Source organism: Varroa jacobsoni, unplaced genomic scaffold (assembly GCF_002532875.2).
Source record: "Varroa jacobsoni isolate VJ856 unplaced genomic scaffold, vjacob_1.0 scaffold_761, whole genome shotgun sequence".
Taxonomy (NCBI): domain Eukaryota; kingdom Metazoa; phylum Arthropoda; class Arachnida; order Mesostigmata; family Varroidae; genus Varroa; species Varroa jacobsoni.
The window spans coordinates 66,780-90,891 of NW_019213663.1; the positions used below are offsets into that span (position 1 = coordinate 66,780).

The 24,112-nt window shown below is 41.1% G+C and overlaps 1 protein-coding gene and 1 long non-coding RNA gene across 4 annotated transcripts in view; one reads left to right on the forward strand and one right to left on the reverse strand.

The window, feature by feature from the left end:
• Positions 1 to 24,112, forward strand: part of hwt (SH2 domain-containing adapter heavyweight) — a 106,462-nt gene that overhangs the window by 54,902 nt on the left and 27,448 nt on the right. The gene's annotated exons all lie outside the window — the stretch shown is intronic.
• Positions 2,232 to 6,728, reverse strand: LOC111263388 (uncharacterized). The gene is made up of 2 exons (XR_002682197.2): positions 4,714 to 6,728; positions 2,232 to 3,785 (listed from the first exon to the last, which is right to left on the reverse strand). It is a non-coding gene; the product is annotated as an uncharacterized LOC111263388 (long non-coding RNA).

Genomic DNA, 24,112 nt, shown 5'->3' on the forward strand with positions numbered 1-24,112 from the left:
ACTGCTATTCATCCCGTTTATAGATTAGTCCACATATTATATGTAGGTAATAGAAGAAATCCAGCCGATGACAACTGACTATAGCTCTAGCGAATACACACCTTGATGCTACCTTGTTGATTTATCAGCGTAGACGTTCGTTAACGGTAGATATAATGTTTAGCATAACAGAAATCGGGCAAAATCGTTCGGGAAAAGTTTTTATGCTCGACTTTATCTATTCGACGATCTGGCGCGTTAACGAATTATGAAGAAAACAGGAATACTACGTGTATCCTCATTTTGTCGTGACGAGTCGAAGACTGTGTGTTTTTTCGTTTGCCGGCGATACGAAAGCTGCATCACCGTTTACACAATACATCGAGACATTTTCTAAGTGAAGTTGGGAGCCTATTTGGTCTATTTTTTCCACGTAGTTTGCTTTAGGTTTCGAGCGTAGTGAGAATGCGTTACCTTTTGGCTGCCTAGAGCAATATAAGCATATCGGTCAGGCATTGTTCGGATGATAATAGTGTACTATTAGGAAACACCACCTAGTCTTTCCTCTACAAGAACTTTGCACATCTTCGACAGAAACGTGTTACGTATGGGAGCACAAAACAACCGGCTTTTGATATTCCTGCTGCTTGTTAGAATGAGCCAATAAAAGCAGGTAGCCAATAGGAACATGGCCTATCCAAAACTGTCAACTCCAAACGAACGTATTGAAGAAGTTCATTGATGATCTATATCTAATCACACCGATTGCATTGCACTACAAGTTCCAACTCGATTTTTTCAATAGTCAGTTAACGTCTGTCACGATATGTATTCTGTTGTCCGCTTCAGTAAACGTGACTATGATCGCAGACGTTTCACGGCAGCGGGCCGAGGGCCAACTTGTTCATCTGTTGAAGGTTCAAGTTACGTTTTTAAATAGCTGGCTATATAGCCTATTCGAATAGTTACTATTGAGTTTTGCGGTTTGCGCAGTTACATTTTTCGTTTTAAAACCGTACTGTTTCACTTTAAACTGATACCACTTCGCGAGCGCAATTGTTTTATATAGAAGTTTATAGTGGACCTAAAACAGCTGGATTATAAGATGTTATGATGCAGCATGAGATGTTAACAGCTACATTAGCTAATACATCGATGCCTATCTAATTAGGTCGACGGGTCCTATTTTAGGTGGCGACGACGTACAGGTGTATTTTTGTTCGAGTTGTCTTAACCTCTGCCACCAGGTGGACATCGTACCACACAATTGGTCGTATTTAACGATGACACATGTATGTCTATGTACACGGACGTGCCTGTTCTTGTGTATGTGTCTATATATACGAAGTATATCACCGAAAGTGGAACTCTTCCATGCTTTGTCTCAAAGACTGTACCTAAATAAAAACAAATATTCCAAACCATAATTTTTCATATCTGTCCGCCACACACACATTCCTGGTAGTCTTTCTATTCAACTTGCGTTACGGTTTCAATCTAGAACTTACTATAATCTAGTTTTAATCCAGAACTAAGTATCTAATTAACTTACTTTTTGCTAGTAGCAGTGCGTTAAGTGATACTGGTAGGCGGGAGATCGCTAAAGTGTCGCATTAATACGCTTACTACAAACATATTTAATAAAGCTTAATCTGGGCTGCCGGCAGGCCAAAAGCTAAACAAAAATTCAAGACTCGAAGCGACCAGGAGATACAAAACAAGTCAAACAAAAAAAGCTAAGCGATATAGCTTATTTAGATGGTCCATTGATATTTTTCTCCCTAAAACGGCCGTTCATTTTTGTTTCAAAAATGTCATTTCAAGCTTTTTTTGGTGAATTTTGGATTTTATCAAATCCAAAGTTTGACGCGGCTCTTCCAATTTGTCTAACAGAAATCTTTTCTCAGATTTTTGTGAGGTCCCATAAAAACTGGCTATAACGTTTAACTTTGATAGGAAGTTATCCAACGCGAAGGGATTAATGAATAGAATTTGAGAAAACGATCAATTGTTCTTCGCTATGAATATATATATTTTGTTTGAGAAAGAAAAGAACACGCTTCCCTTTAGCGCGAAAGACGGTGGACGAACGCATGCTCGTCATGACAAACAGCTTGCCAAACTATGGCGTGCCATATCTTGCGAGTATGCGGGTAGGTATATGTCTCTATATAAGCTTATTTACAATGAAAATGATACCCTGACGCCTTTCGAACCCTTTTTTGACTTACGGTGGTCATAATAGCTATATATATATATTGTGTTATGAGCTGTTTATTCATATAAACTCTTAAGTGCAACAATCACATAGCAATATCTTGAGTATAGGACTAGTTGTTATGTTCTGGGCTCGTTGACTGTCGCTAAGCTGTTTCTGGTGAGCGGTCATCGGTGCTCATAAGATCGCCATTTCGCTGGACTCGCGTCTTTCTAGCTGCTACTAAGTTTTCGGCGTATTTTCTTTAGCGATGATTTTGTTCCGGGCTTAGGCGTCTGCTTTAGGGTTGAGGAACACCATAAGCGGCAACCTCAATAGGAAAACTGCAGTGATGATGATGATGATGATGATTGATATTCGATTCAGACCGCTAACTTAGCCTTGAGTAGAAATGTAATGTGGCGACATAAGGAAGCTAGCAATGTGGCTATTTGTCTCTTATTTTTGATGCCTCCATAATGCAGCTATATAGGTAGAAGAGGGACATGAGACGTGAGGCACGATGAAGTAAACCCGTTTTTTTGTTAGGCTCCTGTGTAAGACAGCGGAAAATGGAGACCTTTAGTGGAATGCTCAGCAGCTCGTTGATGTCGGTGAAAGGCGATTGGTTGGGTGGCCCATGATGAAGCTGAAGCCTTTTCTTTGTCTTCGTTTTCGTGATGCCCCTTTGTCGACCAGAATTTTAACGTCAACAGCAAGATGAAGATACCGATTGCCCTTTATACAATGTCATCGTGGGAACAGACAACTGCAATGAAGTCTCGATTTGTGTATAACACATACGCATATAAAGATAACTATGCGAAATGAACTTGTTCATCCACTTAACATATACAAATAGTACAACATTTCGGGAAAACATAGTGATTATGTTTATAAGTTATGACAAGTATCTACCTCTAAGTCAACTTCGTACATCTTTCAGGCTACAGACCATAGAAACTTCTCCATAGTAAAATATTTATAGTCATAGGCAACATTGCGCCGACTGAAATTGGCGCAAATACAGAATGGGAATTAATTAACATATATCTCGTGCATTTCTGTTTTTTTAGTTCATGTTAACACGCAGTCAACTGATTTCCTCCGGCTGTCTACCTCATTAAATCCTCACATCCGGGATTTAGAACACATACAATACTCAATCGCTATTGAACAATGCGTAAAAGTACGATAATAGTAATAGTAACTATAAAGTCATGAGCACAGTATCGTAGCGTCGGGTCCGTATCTGCTGCTGCCGCTCGAATACGCTCAAATATATGGTAGTCATTTTAATCTCGGTGAGTTCTTTGTGATGATTCGCTTTGCGGCCGCCATTCCTGATTTGGCGTTGGGTATCGTGTGAATAGCCAGCCCCAAGCTTCCTTGTCGACGGCGCGTGGCGATAAGGTAGACAATGTTCAAGAGTCTGGAGCAACCGGCGACTGTTGTTGTAGCATACCGAGTTTTTGCGTTACGCTGTTATTGTTTTTTATCCATTTCTATTACAGTGCTGCTGGCTATGTCTAGCTGATGACAGGGCCCAGAAACCCAGAAACGGGTCACTCGAAGAAACTCAAAAGACCTGGACACAACGCCTCTTTTCCTTTAACAGACCAAAAAAAACGAAAGACAGCTGACTAGACGATATTTTTGCCTTTTGCGCGCATAGCAGACAACGTAATTTATGCGCATAATGATATTACATGGTCTATTTGAGAGATGGCCTCGGAGTAGCCTTTGCGTGATCGGTTCAGCCGATGCTAGTACTCTTCTAAGACGAAGTTAATGACATGCCAAGGTAAGGCGATTTTCGGAAGAGTAGACGTTACCTAGACCAGTATCAATATGATGAACAAACACCTATAGTGCTTTTGACGGTTAGTTAAATGACTCACACAAACGAAGTTACTGAGTGTGGCGAATTATAACTAGAGCTGCTGTAGCAGTTCGCTTATAGCAACTGATGTGTAAACACCACGCGATCAATCCAGTGCTATAAAATAAAATAGGACGCATATTTCTCTCCGAGTTGGCAAACGAATTTGGATTTGTACTAAACAACAGCAACGGCGACAGGTCGTACGTGTGTAGATTGAACCGATATTCTTTTATGTCTAAAATCATCACAGTTGTCACTTTAGCTAAGGCAATATGATTTCGAAAAGCGTCACCGAACAATTTAGAAATGTTTGGTGTGTGTACTCCGTTTCTGTTACAGGGGACAACAATAAATTTAAAAGATGATTCTGATAGAAAACAGTATATGTTACCACTGTGGCACCACGAAAAGACGTTCGTTGCCGTAGTTACTCACGAAGTACGGCTACCGCACATTGTATCGTTTGTCCTCTTTATGCGAGGTTCATTCTTCAATACGGCATATCTACTATATATAGAAATAAATATCTTACACACGAAAAATATGCTACAGCATCCCGCTGCTGATGGCATGCTACTATTCGAGTATTTCTATTATTAGTCGTTATGAAACTAGATGAAAAGCTGCACAATAAAACAATTACGAAACTTACGCTTGTACCATCGTAACAAGGTACCTCTCCAGGTTGTTATATTTTTGATATACACTCACAGGGGCACAACGTTTTCCTTCTTTCGTCTACGATGTCATTACCAATCAAAGGCACACATATTCGAGAAAAGACCATCGTTTGGTCAATGTGAGTTTTGATAAGATGATAATTTTGTAAAAGATCACCATCGTCATCACCGTCGCGCACGAAAAGCGACAATACTTAGTGATGGTAGCATTCGTGTCTTCAGTAGCTCGAAGTACAAAGAACCGAAGCGCATGGAGAGGGAAAGAGAGAGATACGGATAGATAGGGAGAGATATATCCAAAATACGAGCTTCCTTAGGAAACCATCTAGCGCATTTTAAGGTGCAGACGAGAAGCGGCCTCAATCAATGATTTATCAACGGTATACCGACGCGTGATTAACCGACCGTCGCTAGCGGTTCACTATAAGTGTTTGACGGCCGACAGCCATTCCGTAAGTCATTCTAAATACAATGATTGTGGAAGAAACAGGGCGATCACATTCTGTGGCTGCGATAATAGTGGTAGCATAGGGCTAAAAATAGGCGCGATGCGATACGAAACGAACGAAAGCTCCATTGCAAATCATTGGAGCTATACGTTTGACGCTAACGTGCTATATTCGAAAAGCAAGGCGGACGGTTACAAACGAGTAGTCAAAATTATCCAAGTACGATGTTACACTGCATATATCTTATAAAAATATCTTTAATGTAGGTACATCTGCGTTCATGCTCTGACCCGCTACGAGGTACAATTGGCCAGGTGTCAAACGCCCGTTTCTATTAACCCTCAACCACTATTATAACCAGTTATTCAAATTGATCATTTTAAAAAAAATCTCTTAAGCTTACTATAGTTACATTCTACTCCGTTTCCCGGGCGTCAATAGTTCAGTAAATGATTTCAATTAACAGGCTATTGTGGCTTTTCGCTTGTCCCTCTAACGACAGATCGATCCTAGAGACCGGACAGGAGCGATTCTAGTATCTGCAGGTCCTAGTCCTATTTTGTCGCTCGGTCAACCGGCTCCCATCTCTTCCTCGTTGACGATGAGTAGAAAGAATCTGTGAAAAAATTGAGCGTTTTCGCCCCTACACCATAGATATTTCACCCTGTTATGACGAAATGGTTCTGGCTTGCTTTTGTTTTTTGTATCGTTAGTTGCTGTGCGGTGTCGCATGTGTTGGAATTACGCTTGACACCCAATACGAGTCGGGTCCCCATAACATGGTTAGGCTTTTCCGTGTCATTACCTAGGCTTGCTATGTTAGAAAGTATCTTGGCTTCATGACCATTTACTTTCGATTGGTGGTCGAGACGACAGCGATGTGATTGGCGTTTGCTGGCTCACAGATGGGATACGATGCAGGGCTGAGAAAACAGTAGCATCGTGCCAACTTTCCAATGGCGAGCTGGCAGCCCTAGCAGTAGCCGTATCGTTTTGGTGACTGGCAGCTTTGTCGACAATCTGTTCGCGTCCATGTTCCGATCTGGAAATTTAGCCGCGGGTACAGGGGAAGACGGCCCCATGGAATCGTCAAATATATGGCAGGCACCTGGTTATATATATAAAGAAGATAAGGCAAAACAACCATCGAATGATGACCATTTAAACGGAACGCCGTCAGACATCCCGTCACTTCCCGAGATATTGAAAAGCTGACTACAGATAAAACGTGCAATGATTATTTAGTTACTTTCTTTTTCCTAACTGGAACTCGCTTTAGAAGCGACGGATAAGCAATCGTCTTGTTAACTATGAAACATCGATATGGTTGATTAATGGAATTTGGACAACGGCGCGTTCCATCCTCGATGCCTATAAATAGAAGTAATGAAACAGCTTTGTCATATTTCTAGCTACGGCTGTAATAGTAGCTAACACTCCGATAAATAACGGTAAGCTTCAGCGAAATGTTCATTCTGATATGCCTATCCTCCCATGTGCATGTATGGCGCGTGTGTCATATCCAGTTTATGGGAACAATTGCCTGCCCTATTCCCTACTCACTGCAATACCACATACGCAGCGTTGTCATTATGGGTATTTCGCTTCCTCGAACACTTTTCTGGGGTTCATGTACCGTCGAATCATTTTTTTTTTTCTTTGTCTGTTATTCATGTCATATTGACAAACAATAAAAAGAGTGCTGGGGCTGCCAAGGTTCTGCTTCCGGTTTGTTGATTTGACGTTGCAGATAAGACTTACAGATGTGGCGGACGTTTGTTGCCTTAGCTGCTGCTTGTGCATATGCAACTGTACTTGCCGATGCTTGATATTCTCCCATAGGTCAACCAGCGGTGTACTGATAGTGTCGATGCCGCTGCCCCCAACAACAAACACAACAATGGTGAGTGGGCAGGAAACGTGTTGACAGACCCGGAACTGACCCGCCAGAGCCTAGAATACACAACGAGTTATACCTAACCTGGCCTCGTTCAAGTCGCCAACTAGCGCTATCCGCCGCTGGCACATAGTGTCACTTCGCAAGCGAGAAACGAAAACAACGGTTCTGTTGTTACCGTCGACGACGGTACTGCCGCTGAGTTGTCAACGATGAACTAACTATACTTTTGTATTAACACCGTCTGACGAAAGAAAACGCTGTCAAATGACGATATCCTAAAATGAACGTCATCGATTGTGATTTATTCGGCTCAAGGCTAGCTTCTATATTTGGGTTATAATAATACTGTTTCATTACTAATTAGCTATCTAGAATAGGGCTTCTAGTACTTTGTCGTAACCTTTACTGAGACTGAAGCAAGCTTAACTGTATGTATATGTATTTATATATATCTGTACATAATTTCCGATGCGCTACGTAACTTTGCTGTAAAAAGCTAATTGACATGATTATTTTCGTCTGAACGAAATCAAGGTTTTACCGTTTGGGCATCGGCATTAACGTTTTCTGTGCCCCATGATTATCTGATGCTCCGAGCGTAAAGGAACTTCTACGACGATCGGAGAACAGACATGTAGTAACAGGCACAAAGCAAGTAAAAGATACACAGTGAAAAGGCAATTTGCAGATAGGTGATCGTGCCTGAGACTGCCTCTTCATAGTCGTAGAAAAAATAACCATACCCACGACGACCTCCTTTAGCGGGCCATAAAAAGGAAACAAGCAGAACTTTTCCCTGACTAGATTCATCCCTGCCACACGAATAGGAGCGTGTCTCGGGTAGGAGACAAAAGATTTTGAGTAAACCAGATTGTGTTATCGGATACGGTTAGGTATGAGCAGACGCTTCCTGAACTTTCAATTTAATAAGTATTCAGTAATAGCAGTAATTTCCCTTATAACAGTGACAACAGTACCGCCTGTTGACATATAGTTTCGGTCCTCAGCTGTTTTTAGGTGTCATAGTTGCCTATTACCGACCGGGGTGCAGTGCTAGTGCGACATTCGCCGATTTGAGAGTACGTACGAAATATTTGATCAACGATCATGTGAAACGAATAATGATGTTGTCCTTTAACGTTATCTGATTTAGCAAAGAACTAGCGTCAGGACACATCACTCACTGCTTTGCCTATGCACTGGTGCTTGGCCAAGTTTGCTGATGAGAAAGGATTCGTTTGTTGAACTATGAAGACTGACTGAAGTGTTGTTGTAGAGAAAAATTACTTCTTGCCTCTTGTTGAACTTTTCAGCGTTTTTGGGCCACTGACAGGCAGTACCATCATCCCAAATCTATCAATTCCATGTGCCAAATGTGTATTGTGAGTCGTCGAAGACCTTTTCCTCTTGCCGAACCTAAGAAAAGTAAAAGTTAACGGGATCTGATGCCGTACACAGTAATATGACAAAGCGTGCGTCTTCTCAATCCTGGGGAATGAGAACGGTTTCGTCTTCTGCTTTTATGACGTTGGAAAGCTGATGACATCCGCATGAACAGAATGACAGCTTTTACCCCCTCACCGGAAGGCGTATTTATTCATTGCAGCACTGAGCCAATTGACGCTCGTGCTGCACACTAAATATGGATGGTAATGGATGGAGTAAATGGCATTGCTGGTAAAGAGGCGAAGAGTAGACAAAGATGACAGTATCCAGTTTGTCTTCACCGCGGATGTCTCCGATCTTCGTCGTTGCTCATATAGATGATGTTCAGACGGCTATTATCGGCGTGTCTAAAGTTGGTCGTAACCAGCAGTTATTCTTGCATCTGTTATTATTATTACTATTGCGAAAGCTGCTCGGCCTATATGGTCTGCACACATTGTACAGTGTTGGAGCTAGCAGGATGCTGCTCCCAGGCGGGTGCTCCATGCGTTTAAATCATGTCGAGATTATTTCATCTTTAGCAGTTTATTTTTACCCTTGCATTCATTAAAAATAAGAGCCGAATTTCAAATAGTAACTTATTTGAGCTGATTGATCTAGCGTCTGCCAGATACAGGCTGTCATCGCATGTAACATGCATGCATGCTAACCCGTTCTAGCGTAAGGACAATTTACGATCCGACAAACGTAAAAAAAAAGCTGCTGTTCTATTAGCTTCGTTTGGATGAGTCGCAGTTTATCAAGCTATACCAAGGCAGTGAACGTAGGGTAAATTCGGATCAAACAAGTTTGTGTGTTGTAGCATGCATTAATAATTTATGAGGTTATGATTCCAAACACCTCAAATGCCCAGTGGCATTTGACGTTGAAGATTTACAATGCTGGAACGAACCTGACGACTCTATCCACTATATATATTTCTGTGAGAACTATTGCATGGACCGAACCAGCATCGATATAATAAATTAATCAAATCTTTCTATGTAAAATAATACTTACATATTTATCCAAGCAGAAGTAAGCTGTCCGATAATGACTCAACTAGGCCACTTAACAGGCGAATGTCATTCTTCTTAAGAAGGCACTGATATTGGTGTAGAGCCAGAAACCTGATTTAGCCTAGTTCTTTGTGCCTTTGTGCCTAAGATCTTTGTGCTATCCATGATTTTAATTGGGGTCAGCCAAATAGGGTCAGCCAACCGCTCGAATCGTCTCAAACTCATATCATAACGGGTGATGATTTCTAACAGCAATGATGACTGTTTTCATAGTCTATATTCAGACCTGCTTGTCGTCCTTGGTGCACTAGTCACCAATTAGTATAAAATAGTATTTTAGATAGAAAAAAATTCTATTGGATATCCTTTCGAGTTGCGATATACAGATTGATGATGGATGCATCACACTATTTGGGGAATGTTATTATGAAGGTAGTGGTGCTTCCGCGGTAATTGGTTCTTCGGCGCCTGAAATCACTCCCGTGGATGAAGTCCGCTGGAGTTGAGACAGCAAGTTTTTTTTTATTTAAAAGCTCAACTATTTTTTTTAATCGGATTCTCATTACACTACCTGGTGTGCATTGATTTTTTCTGTTTGCGCTGCGTTTTTGGCACAGCAGCCCACGACTGTCGACTAGATAAGAGAAGATAAGTCGATTGACCCGTAGATGACCACTTCTGGCGCCGCTGTCAGAAGTGACGTTCTCTATGGTAGCTGCTGGTGTTCTTTCGAGGTGTGCACAAGAGGAGCCTCTGCCGATACAGTAGGTATACGAACATAAAGGCAAAAAATCATCCAACTGTTTCGGCCAGTTCTCAAAGAGAACAAAAAACCTTCAAAACAACGCTAATAAATCTATGTTATACTCCAAAACTGACGCTGTTCATGACAGAAAGAGTATTGCGGTTTCGATGCCGCAGACATCACTACTCAGATGCTTATTATCGTCCTGGGGTGGTTCGGTGGCAGGGAAAGTTGGCGGTCTAATATTTTCCTGAGCGCCCTTTGCGTTCCATCTTCGGTGATACCGACATATTGTGAACATGTTGATGTTGCGCTAGCGTAGACTAAACACGGTGGGACAAGTACTTGGAACAAGCTCGGGTTGCCTCGGACCACGTAAACAATTTATTAATGGAAGCCAAATAATGAATCTGTATCAAGCGACGCCAATGGACGTTCCACTATTCTGTACATCTACAACAACAATGGTAGAAGCATGCTTTGTCTTTGCTGAATCAATGCTGCCTCGAGCGTTGGTTCCCTCTGGTGGCTTTCCGCACATTATTTGGTTCTTTGGTACTGGCATTAGACTATTGCGGCCAGCAAATCGTCGCAGCGCTTGGCTTGTCGACTACAGAATCGCGAAGACCAAATGGACACTATTACACTGCATTAATACGGTAGAAAATCACCGAAAGGAACTTTACAAATATGGCGCCACAGTTGCCGCCGTTGTTTTTATGCCGGATATTCTAACCATGCCGATCCGGCCTCAGCGCGGCAATGTTTGTCTGCAGTAGAGTTCAGTAATGGCTCTGCCGTATCCGTCAATAGAAAGCACAATTCTATCCCAGATGAAATGACCCCAAAAATACGTTTGGCAACAATGCTATGCCTAACAGATTTTCTATGATTGTACGTAGGCCGAAAATACGTTCATCACCGCCTGTCGTCAACGTCGTTTTGTGTAAATGTTTATTCTGAGGTATAGTTGCCATGTTTATCATAGTTGGTCAAGTGGTCAGCTATTCAAAGGGTGGACGCGAAGACATCCAAAGATAGCCAAAAATCAGCTAGAGTCAGGCGGAAAAAAGATGGTTTTTTTGTAAGATAAGATTACGCAATACATTTCTGCAACGTACAGCTTCTTTCTAAGTGCGAACCTCTACTAGCTTTAACTGTCAATATGGTACGATTCTCCTGATCTCTGATGAACGAACATCTAATTAGTTTCACGATTTAGAGATATTACTTTTATAGCCCCACAGAAGACCTTAGTAGGCGTGGTAGGCGTAGAGGCACCTTCGAATATATGCATGGACTTGGGCAGTAGTTAGATGCAATACCGTTCTGTGAGTTTTTACGATTCGCATGTGTCTGCATGGGCTAAAGCGTGCCCGTGTCTTCTGACAACCAACAAACCATACAATGTACGTTTACGTTCTTAATCGAGAGAAGTTTGTGTATGCCCAGTATGTGTAACATCATCTAATTTGATTATTCAATCATCTGTTTGTTAATCACGTTCACTATAGCGTCAATGGAAAACATCTGCGCATGTCTACGTTTACCTCCGTTCGTCCATAATGATAAATCACCGTCATCCTGCTGTTATTTTACATTCATTCTATGTTCATTCACGCTCTGTTCGATATAAACGAAGCCATTTGTATATTACGTGATATTTAAATTCTAGGCTTATACAGTATCATAGATGGATCCAGGCAATTTCGCCTATCTACTGCCTAGGCCAGCAAACGCAGTACGGATGTTGGATAGGGCGCTATTCTTTGATGATGTCAATTTAAGTCTCAATTTGCGATGTAGAGTTGTCACTGTTACTTCTAGTCCAACTACAACCGAGTGAGCATAGTAGACGTATAGCATCGACTTCTCGTGATGAAGTATGATGTGTCCTGGGTGCTTTGCCATATCGATGCGAACGCCGGCTGTACGAGCTATGTCAAGTGATGTTTTCATTGAATCGTCCATCCAGAAGCTACGGAGAACGAGGGGCGTCGGGAACAATATGATATAGTGATTTCAGGCGGTTCTGTGGCAGTTTTTTTCCTGCTGACGTCATTATTTCACTGGGGCATAGCATGCCAGGAATCCTGTTTTGGTTTGTGACCGCTATTATGTCATAGTGTGATTGTAGCATGCATGTGGTCTGTTTGACGGACAGCTAGGAAATTAGCTATTACTGCATTTCATTAGCTTGCAAGTCCTCTTTCATGCCGCGCCAATTTAAATAATGTTCAAAATAACAACTCTTAAACACAGTCTAGCATTTCCAATTATGTACCTTTTTAGACGCTACTGAGCGTAGATGTAATGAAAGTGCGTTACTTTGTAACTCTGCGCAGCCAACGACCTAGACGAGGCCGAGTCAGTGAATACCGCATGAATCTAGGCACAACGCGACATTTAATAAAAAAAAAAATACGCTATTTGTAGAGCTGCTAATTTATGCTAGTTTTACCTACCATTGTCGCTATTCTCAAAACAATGATCTGATTAATTTTTCATAAAGAATCATTCACGATTTCCAGCATTTTCATCCAGGGAATAAGATAGTGCCAGAATATTGCGTGTTTCTTCCGCTCTAAAACGCTGGAAGAGAGAAGAAACACATGTGTTACTTCTTTCATAACAGAGGCATGTGTCCGTGAAGACATTAATTGCTTTGCTGAAATAAACAGTATAAATATCATTGCGTCGTGAGAGCTGGTAGGGGCGCTACACGTATAGCTAATGTTTTTCTCGTACTATCCAAAAACAACAAGGGCTAAACGTAAAAATAATTCTTACAAATCCATATCTGTGTCCGTATGAGTTACTTCATGTTCAGGTTCATCAGCTTAGTTATACCCTCTTTGTGCTTGGTGCATTCGAACGGTTTGGAGCCATTGTTTGCTAATAGTATTTAAGCAATGACGTCCTATGAGAAAGCAGTCCCTGACCGTACAGCAGTTCGACAACTTAAAAACACTTAACTTTCACGGTACTTCGTCTTGATCAGCAGGTGCAAGTGCCCTATGCCCAGTGAAGAATGGAGAGCCTTTCATGTGAACGTGACGCATGTGTTGGCAAGCAGGGATGCGTGAACGGCAAAAGTCGAATAGAGCTATACGTGTCCGCCTTTTGACGCACCCGACCGATCTTGTACTTTAATTGCTATACTGTACAAAACATAGATTTTACGCAATCGCAGCTTGACGTTTAGCAAACTTGGATGAATTTTTAACCTAAAAGCTCGCTTATTACCAAGCCGAATTTGTAGGAAGAGTAGCATTGCTTTTTTTACGCATCTCTGTATTTGAATAATCATGTGTCTGTAGTACGGCGGAAATGAAATGTCATCTGCAAAAAAAAAAGCTGTGATCGACGCAGGGCATTCTTGCTTCACAGTAACAACATAGACAACTACGACGATAACACCGGCATTTTCGAAACCTGCTAAGCAAAAGTGGACAAAGTTACACCCGAAATTCGCAAAGACCGCTGGCTTTTTTCAAATTAATTTTCTTTTTTTCCATTGTCTGGACCCCTTTGACCCCATCGATCAATTTTCGTCTATGTTCATTCTGCGGTCAATTTATTCAGATCCACGAAACGTTGATTCGATTCTGATTTCCCTTTCACGCCAATTTTGCGTCACATTTCCGCTGTTGGTAAAACAAAAGCGCACCCAACATGGCTAGTACAATCGTATCATAGCTGAGGAAAGTGTAAAGGAGGCGTAAAGATACTGCGTACGTATCTGCAATGGGGACAGAGCAGAAACCGAAAGCCATAATAGTGCTTTTTATCATTTGCGCGGTAAAGTTTGACCCCGTTCTAACACAGACAGACGCGCGCATACGTACGTAATCGAACAAAAAAAAAAAAGGAACAATTTTCTTCTAAATGTACATATTGTACATTGTGAAGATTTAGGTAGAATCATAGAAGTAACGATTTGGATAGATCCCACGTCTGTCCAACTTCCATTCTGAGTCGAGAATGAGTTTGCCATTTGCGCTGCAGTGTTAGACAAATATATATAACGAACTGCTCATACTTGTTCTAAAATTCAATCTCGGCGTCCGTCTTGACGAGACGACGCAGTTGAAGATGCAACTTACCAACATTATGTAGGATATCACCGACTTATAAACCGACAACAAGTTATAAGCAACAAGTAACTTTGCCAACGGGTCGTGAAGACGGGATTGTCATGGTCGCATACGCGCAAACGAATTTAACGCTGCTCTATATTGAATAGATCTTTCGTGTCCTATTTGCTTTCTCAGGGCAGTCAATCTTATTCTTTCTTTCAATTCTATATTTATAAGCAATCATAACAACGCCCAAACTAGGAAGGTGCATCAGGGAAAAATAAAGGGAATTTGTAAATATCAAAGATTGACATTTTCTAAGTTCTGTAGAACAATTATTGTATATTAATTTGAAACAAGTGAAGGTGTCACGAAGTGAACATTTTTTTATATCTTATGGTTATGGCTTTTGATTTTTTGTATTGGTTGCCAACAACGTACAGGTATGTGTGTGTCCCAAGTACGTAAAGACTACTTCATAATCGAACAATTTCGGGTACATCTGGAAGTCACGTGGCTTTCTAACTTGTACCTAACTAATCAATATTTAACCAGGGGATCCGTTCAGAATGTTGCTTGGTTAAGGTTATCCGCAAAAAAATTGGATAGATTTCAAACGTACGTTAATTTTCGCCATATATATATTTTGCTCCACTTATGATAAGGTTAGCCGTATCAAGGTGTATCATTACTAAGACCCGTAGCACTGACGTTTATGTGCCGTCATTATATAAAGTACGCTTTTTTCCAACAAATTTATTGCGGTTACACGTTAAACTATCGTTATAAATGTACATCGATCGAAACGTGTTGATTGGCAACCTAAGGCAATGTAAAGCTAGCGAGCAACCGGCTGTATCTACACTTGTAAGCTTGGTCGACCTAAGTGCGGAATCATTGCGACACTGAAACAGCTTTTCACTGAGCACACAAGAAGCACGACCATCTGTTTTCCAGCTATAAATATACTACTCAGCACCGGTACAGGACACACACGCATAAACCATAAATGTGCATTGTGAACCATTATCCTGGCAGGGCGAAGTTCCCATATGTCAATGACTTCTTCTGTCTTTCCTTTTTACTAGCTATCTCATGGAGGTAACGGCTATGATATAATAGTGTAAATAATTTCGTATGAAGGAAACTGTGGCTGCTTTGTTGTCACATGGCCAAAAATAAATTAGACGCTGTACTGAACTGAAAGATAACTGGTACAGACAGACCCAGACAGTCGAAGAGACCTTCATACGTAATTCAAGGTATGGAGGACCCCGAAATAGTCCCAAGCAGAATGGCTGTAGAATGGCTGTGTGCGGTGCCTGCCTTTACTTGTCAAGTAAATGGCCACGTTTACTATGTAAATGCTCCACACTCATATAACATGTACTGTACACAGGCGAAGGTCGGGAAGTCAAGCAACTAGAACACAATAAGCTTCTATGATCATTGTTGTACCGCTAACAACAACAGCAACAACATCTCGGCGAACGTTAAACTTCTTGTTCCCGAAAAGGAAATGGAATCGGCAAAAAAGATTGTCGGCGTTTCAGTTACTTTCTGTGGTTTCCGCTACGGCCTGCCTGTCAGACATGTAGCTGGTAGTAAACGTAAAGTTCAGTTTAATTACTTTGCAATGGACTGGAGAAAATTAGCAGAAATTATAGGCTGGTTGCACAAGAAAGGCAGAATAAGCTACCCTCTGCTTAAATCAAATCGCTACGTGCGCGTATAATAGCAGTGGACCGCAGGTGCACTCATCGTCAATTCTCTTTATGTTCTGTGACGAGAAACAGTGAACGCTATGTATCATTATAGAGAATGAGACAGGGCGTATGAAATGACTGTGAAAGTAATTCAGTTTTCAATGAAGCAGGAGCTGTTTCGAAGTGCGTCTCTACTCCGGGTTCGAACCCAGACCACAGCGTGTCCCTCAGATTAGCAGGCAAATACGTCTCCCAAATACGGGGACATGTTTACCAATTCCCATCATACAGCTGTATGTGTTGTGCCATATCAAATAAATAAAACGTGTTATTATATTACTTATTATACATGCAATTTATCATTTTACCGTTTCGTATCTAGTATGGACAAAGCAATGTTTATACGCGTATGGGCGTGTACGATGAACAGGAAAGCATCTGCCCGTAATGGAGGAAATGGTACTATGTTGGGAGTCTTGTCGCTTGTCGTCTTTGAGTTAGTGCATAGCGGTACTCTTCAACTGCTATCTATCCGCATCTGTTAGATCCATGATTCTTGACGCTGCATGTCGATTTGTCTTCGTATTTGTTTATGTTTATCTCAGTTGTAGATAAACACTTCGTCTGGTAACGTGTAGTTATCTTACCGGGCTAGATTACAGATCAGAGCCCCTGTATTTATTATCTAGATCTCGTAGAACTGCACTGATTGCTTTACTTTTACTTGATTGATAAAAACACCGCGCTTGGATTTCGGTAATTATAACATAAAAAAAAATGGTAACTGTAACAGCAACATCAACAATAACTTAATGACCGAAAATCGTGCCGGTGACAAGCAAAGGTATCACAGTTTATACATATTCTGTGATAGTGACATCACGTAATAAGCCCCGTTTAATACTCTGTACGACGTCACAGCATTCCCCAAGCAAGCCTAAACAACAAAGACACGGAGAGCCGCAAAAGAAATAAGCAACAATAGTTGAACTGTAATTTTATCATTACAGCGCCGCTAAAGCCGATGCCAGCGGCGTACGGAGCCAACGGTAGGATCTGATTCGGCAGCGTGTCCTGATACCGCTATATATATATATATATATACGGAAATGTATTACCAATATAATGTGGTACGAGTATTTTTCTTACAATGATGCCACTGGTGAAGTATCCATTAGTCGCTGCGGTGCCGGCAGCCGTGACCGCGACATCGTTGAACTCGCGCCTGTTACTGATCAATGAAACAAGAAGCGACACACTATAATAAGTAAACATAAATTATGGAAGATAATTTGTTTAGATATCTTTTTTTTTTTTTTTTGGATAAAGTTCCAACTGATGACCGGTCGACTGCTAGTTGAACTGAAAACAGTCGAGAGCTGTAGAAGCCTGTTCCTGCAAATGTTTAATCACAAATATTATACGATGTCTTCTCTTTTAGATAATATGGTAGGCAAGTAGCAATAATAACGAATTGTTGTTCGAAATCTGATGGGTCACCCAAGTTTGTTTGTTTGCTTTACAACAGCCGGCTGCACGTAATACCAAATGTTTGTAAATCCTTCGATATAATTTTAGGAATACACAAAATTTGCTATATCCGGTACTAGCATGAGCGCTTGCTCAGGGCAACAGATGTCGAGTAACTTTTATTCGTTTGCAACCTTACCATCCGACATTCTGACATAGCTGGTTATTTTGACTGTGAAATATTAATGTACTGCCTGGTAATGTTCTAAGAGTGTAAGACTTTCGAGCGCCTAGAATTAGGCGATGTCGTCTTCTCCATGTTACGTACCATTAGAGGTAGGACACCCAGTGTATTGAAGATACATAGTAACTGTATGGAAAATCTATTGCGTTTCCGATATATATATATATATATGATGACTGCTTCTGTCACCAGATCGCGCGAGAGGACGCGACGTAAGGCATCAAATGACGACCCATATTCGATGCGGGTCGTCATCTGATTTTTATTCTGATGTATTCAGTGCTCTGCGGAACTAATCGTCTGGATTCATGTGCTGGAGTCAATTTCTCGGCGCGCATCGGCTTCGTGTAAACCAGTAGAAAGGAGCTAAAACGGCAACTATATCTTCAACAAATCTAAGTCAGTATTAGGGTAACAACGAAAGTTTGAAATTAAGTAAGCTAGCAGACTATATTTGGTCGGTAAAGTGGAAACAACGTACATACAAAAAGGATCTGCTTTTTAATTTCATCAAAATGAACGTCTGATACGAAAAGAGAAGCTTGAATTATGAATTGAGTACGAGTCCTTCGATTAACAATATGCAAGCATCATGCTACGCTTTTATACCTCTGCTTATCTAATGAAGACTCGTAACGTATTATACACAGGATGTGTTGTCCATAATTCTAGGCTAGTTAGGCCTGCTGGGCATCAAGGAGAGGCCGTTTCGAGTAAACATAGTTGGTTTGATGCTCTGGTAGTTGTGAGCAAATGATGACTATCATAGGAATAGATGCTCGTGTATGCAAAACGAGTTCTGTCTCACCGTAGCGACACTGTTAAAAGACGATCAAGCTAAAAGTAATTCTCGATGCCTCTTATGTACATTTTTTTTTGTGTAGTGGACGTCTCGGAGAACAGTGTCCTTTTTTTAACGCTCCAGTTAGGGGTGTGCATTTGTGTGCAGGAAACCAACGATGCGTCATATCGGCTTTCTTTAGGGGCAGCATAGCGACAATGAAAATTTGTACCGTTTCTGGCTGAGTATAAGCTGCTGTATTGGGATAACGCCGAACAATTTCTTATTATCTCATAGACACGATTACGTTCTGTTCCACAAAACGAACACCAATTCTACCAGCCGGATATTCCTAAAGGTCGGCCAGAATACGGATGTTATGGTAGAATATCCAGGTCGAAATGATATCATATATTAGAAGAAAATATCGTCTTTATGAAAAAATTATCTATATAGATATGATAATTAAAGTTGGCAATAAATAAAACGATTACGTAAATCTTATCACATCGCACAATGGTGTATTACTATATAGTGTAGCAGTAGGTGGTTGGAAAAATCACAGCGACAACTGTAGTAATAATCATTTAACGGAACTAACCTAGTTAATAGAGCGATCCCCCTGAGCGATGTTATCGCTCGGAGTCGAGTCAGGCTTCGGGTTTCGCTAGTCACCGAGAGAATGTTTACGCTGGAGTCAAAGGTGACACGGTATATGTGGCCGGCCGAAATAGGCCTTTAAAGAAGGCGGAACTTCAGCCCCTCAAAGCTCTGTATGGTATGAAATATGCCATTGTTATGGTTCTTTTCAACATGAAAGCGTGCATTTATCGGTACACGGCTGTTGCTTACGGGTGGTACCATGGCAAGGCCTATTCGTCACTGCCGACCTTCGTCTGTAGTCGCCGCTGAACTTCCGCTAACTGCGATACGATGTTCTCAAAGTCGCCAGTGGTACCTGCCACCCAGTCAACGCCATTTAAAATCTCAAACACTTAGAAAATTATCATTGTTTCTCGTAATTTCAATTCAACGTAGTTATTATTTGTCTCGTAATATAGGATTTATTTAATTTGGCTATCTTCATTATTGTATAGACCAGTTTGTTTCGGTCACCTAGACCCGGCATGACATTCGAGTGACGTTAGAGAGCGAAATCAACTACTCACTCCCTTTCGGTGTGTTTTATATGAAAAAAGTTGCATTATCCGCTTGTCTGTCAGTCTTACGAATAGGAGAAAGCAAAAACGTTTGGAAAAATGGAGATAAAAAACATACATTACCGATTTAATAATTGATACTAGACTACTACATGTTCCAGCTATCAGGTAATAATTATTATAACTACTACTACAGTTGCTAGTAGTGTTAAGCTACCATCTACGTGCAGCATGTAACACGAAAACAACATCGTAGTTATTGCCAATTATAACAATATTCTCTATGATCGTTCATGTAGAAGACGGCAATAGATATCAGTTACGTCGAGAAGGAAGCGTCACACCCATGAACTAGTTCTGGGCCTGTGTCTGTGTTTAGTTAGCAGCAAAGTTTGTTGTCTGTAACGTTCGTAACGTTTATTTCGATTATATCGCGTCTTGTTCCTTCGTGTCAACTCGACGACGAGACGTTTGTACTGCGCAGATGGGTTGTATTTTACTGCTTCCGTATTCGTGTGCACGACAATCTTCGTCGACTTTTAGCTAGCAAAAACTAAACAAAATCACTACTGGATACCACTTGGCTCACGCTCGCGGATCAACTATCAGAATACAATTAGTTCTTAGATTGACAGCCCTTAATTTCCGAAAATAATGTTCTTAGTAGGTATCGTGAAGGAAGCAGCAGCAGCAGCAACAGCAACAACAACAACAACAGAAACAACAACAGCAACAACAACAGGAACAACAACAACAACAGGAACAACAACAGAAACAGTAACAACAACAACAACAACAACAACAGCAGCAGCAACAGCAACAGCAGCAGCAGCAGCAACAGCAACAACAACAAGAACAAGAACTTCCTATGCAGGCTTCTTGGTACATTTATACGCTTTAACATGAAACAGCCAACAGAGCAAATGGACGACAAGCACGGCGACACCTGTTTACAGGATAATATTATCATATCGTTCGGTAAAAGCAGACAGATCTAGCGGATACGACTAACTGTACGTATAGGGAGGGGTCTGTTGAAGTGCGTTTTCGTTCGCGTCACCGGAGGGCTTGGTCGTTCAGGGTACTCAACTAAGCGCTATGGTAGAAAAAAGCTTTTGCAGATAGTAAAGGAATTTTCTTCGAGTTTTACTATACACGTACACGCACGTATATATACTGCACAAACGAAAAGGTTAATGGTAGCTCTGCAGATGACCTGCTTCATCGGCTCTCACGGAGTTTCGCAAAAAGTTTGGAAGAGGGGAGGCTCGAAGGGAACGTGGCAAAGGGAACAGAAAATCAAAGACCGTTCTTACAGGGAATACAAAGATGAGCTGAAATGAAAGTGGCGGAAAGAGACGGCGCCATTACAATATATAATGTCGTTATATGATGTAGTATATATTTTAATGAAGGCAGCAGAGCGAATAGGATAAAATAAAATAAAACGCAGATGAAATGAAGCTTGCATGAAATCCCTGGCACGTTTAAATTACTTGTGGCCTATGTTGAAACAAGCTTGAAATCACTTGAAGGTACATTATACGTGTATAGTCGTGCCGTACGCAGATTCGTTCCATACGTTCATGGTATGTATTCAAAAACGTTGCGAATCAGAACGTTTGTTGGGGAGGCTGATTAAAGCCAAAACAAGCTCGTGCTTATCTTGGATGTCGAGTGGCGGCATTAGACGTGGCACGTATCCACAGCGGAGTAGTATGTGCTTCACTATTGCAAATACTGCATTATTATAGCGTTCTTTTACTACTGGAAACGTCAAACGGTCAGAAGTGCCATACTGCCCAGAGCAGTATTGAATCCGTCCTCAGAAATGCAACACCAGCTTTCCTGTTGTAGTAAACACTGTAACGTAAATCATTCTACCACAGGTGCTACAGGGCTGTACGTTCGGTGCAGGCACAGGCAAACATAGAGGCTCCTTTACTGTGTGATCTTATGGCACCTGGCCGTACGATTGTCACTAATCGATCATTTCGAGTCCTCGGCCCTTGCTGACACTGTGGAACGAATCCGATAAATGAATGCGATCCACATAATACAGCAGTGTACAGAGGAAGGAAGCCCCTGCAGTGGGGCATGTTGAGCAGAAAAGCACTGCTTCGAATAATATAGCCAGTTTGCCACTGACAAATAAATGCCAATAGAATAATACTTAAAATTACATTGAGCCGTTGAGATGTGTACTTTAGCAGTTCGTCGACAACTTCCCTGCACTGCAGTAATCAAAGCAAAACTATATTGCCCAAAGTTGGTGATTAATAAACGCTTCGGTAACGGGAGCTCTTCGAGATGAACGCCGTACAGCATGTGCTGCCTTTACAAGTAGGCAATTTTTTTGCTCGATCTTATCCCTATATAGTTCCAACATGTATCACGGTTTTACTCAAACGCCAATGTAACAATGTTGCAGTACACCTTCAGTACCATCGGCGCTGGTGTCGTACCCTATGATGTGCTATCATGTTTAAGCCCATTGTAAAATGATCGATATCCATGAAATCAGTATTTTCTTTGAGCTTTCAAATCCAACCGAAATTATCTCAACAGCTGTGTGACGCATGCTCTTATACCACGAAGCTGGGACACATGCGCACCTCAATCGAGGGAAAAGGTCAATTCGTTCAGCATAAGTGTTCGTCCTATAATAGTTTACATAATATATATTTTAATTCCACCTTTTTCATAAAAGGTCAGGTTCGTTTTGCATTTGGGTCAAAATCCTCCCATGAAAAATTTATGTCTAGTCTTTTATGCTCATAAACAAAAATGTTCTAATATGGACGATGTTGCGTGCCGTAGCCATAGGACTACAAGGTAAATTATATTAGTAATTAACCTTATTGGCAGACACGAATCTGTTGCTTAGAGAAATGTTCTAAGAAAAGTACTAGTCATAGCTCGGCAGAAGCCCGTTTCTGATTACCATGAGACAAGAAACGTAATGTGACTAGAATTACGTTATATATATACTGGTTGCCTTCTATTTTCTATTCACTCACCTCCTAAAGGTAAAGTTTCGACAAGCGATTCGTGTAAAAATGCTACCACACGGTAGATAATAGAAAATTACGTCACGGAACCACGATGTCGATATGAAGATAGCTGTTATGTTGTGATTTTGAAAGATTGACATTATTTTTTTCATGTTTCAGGTAAGTTTATCTTCCGATTCCTTCATTACATTTAAGGAGTCTTTGTCGTTTGCTGTGTTAACGAGTGCAGCTGATCTTGACGATTCCCTATTCAGCTTCGATTGTTGTAACATAATAATAATAATAATAATAATAATAATAACAGCCGGTGATGATAATGTTCTTCAGTTTAGATGACCAACAAACGAGGTTCCAGCGAGTGTTTTAGCTTCACGTTTTTAGTGTTTGTAACAATTATCAAACGCCTATTATCCGTTAGGTTGATTTCATTCCATTTTACGTACACATGCCACTCGCGCATGTCAGCGGACCTTTTTCCATTTTTATTCTTTATGCTTTTCTATGCAACAATACAGATAAATAGTATTTTCTGTCTCTAAGATGGTTAGTCTTGCGTCTTGTGTTTGTATATGATAGATAATAGCGGTTCGATGTAGTGAAGTAATACACCGGCATCTTTGCCACTTAGCCAAAACGAATCAAAATTATCGACGGGATAGAGGATGAAATGTTTTTTGTGTTGATAACTGATATTCGCATGTCTATTTTGTGATGCCATACGTAGTCATTTACATTTATGCCGGTCACACACTTCGTCTTCGTGTCGCTAAGATCAATGGCCTGCGTTTAGGCCACCTCTGAGCCAGCGACGATCAGGAGGTGAAGGCTACTGAAGTATACATGACCAAAAAATCGTTCACTTCGCTATTGCCGCTATAGTCTGCCTAGAATATTTTTCTGCCCAAATTCTGCTGCCATTGTTGGGGCCGTTAATGCCGGCGTGGACGCTAACTTCGTTTGTCTTCTCCATTCGACTTCGTCCTCTAGTTGTAATCGTGCCATTATGCCTCTTCCCCCTCCGCCGTTGCGTCCGTGGCGCAATATCTAATTCTGGACCTATCAATTTTTTCATACACTGCCCACAATTATTTCAATACAGAAATTACACCTAATGGACAAGCCTACTTAGATTTTTATATGCCGATTATTGAAAACAGACACGACGAGCACTTGATTGCTGGTGCATTCATTAATTTTTTTTACGGGAACAGAAGAATAAATTAACGTACGATGTGTGTAAGCTCAAGCTCGCTCCGTTAACACCCATTAAATCTTACAATCCGAACCCGACGAAAGAGATCTTTGAACCCCACAAAGGTCTATACAGCGGAAACCACGTTAGATTTACCTCAGTGTAGGACTTAGGTCTGCTCGGTTCC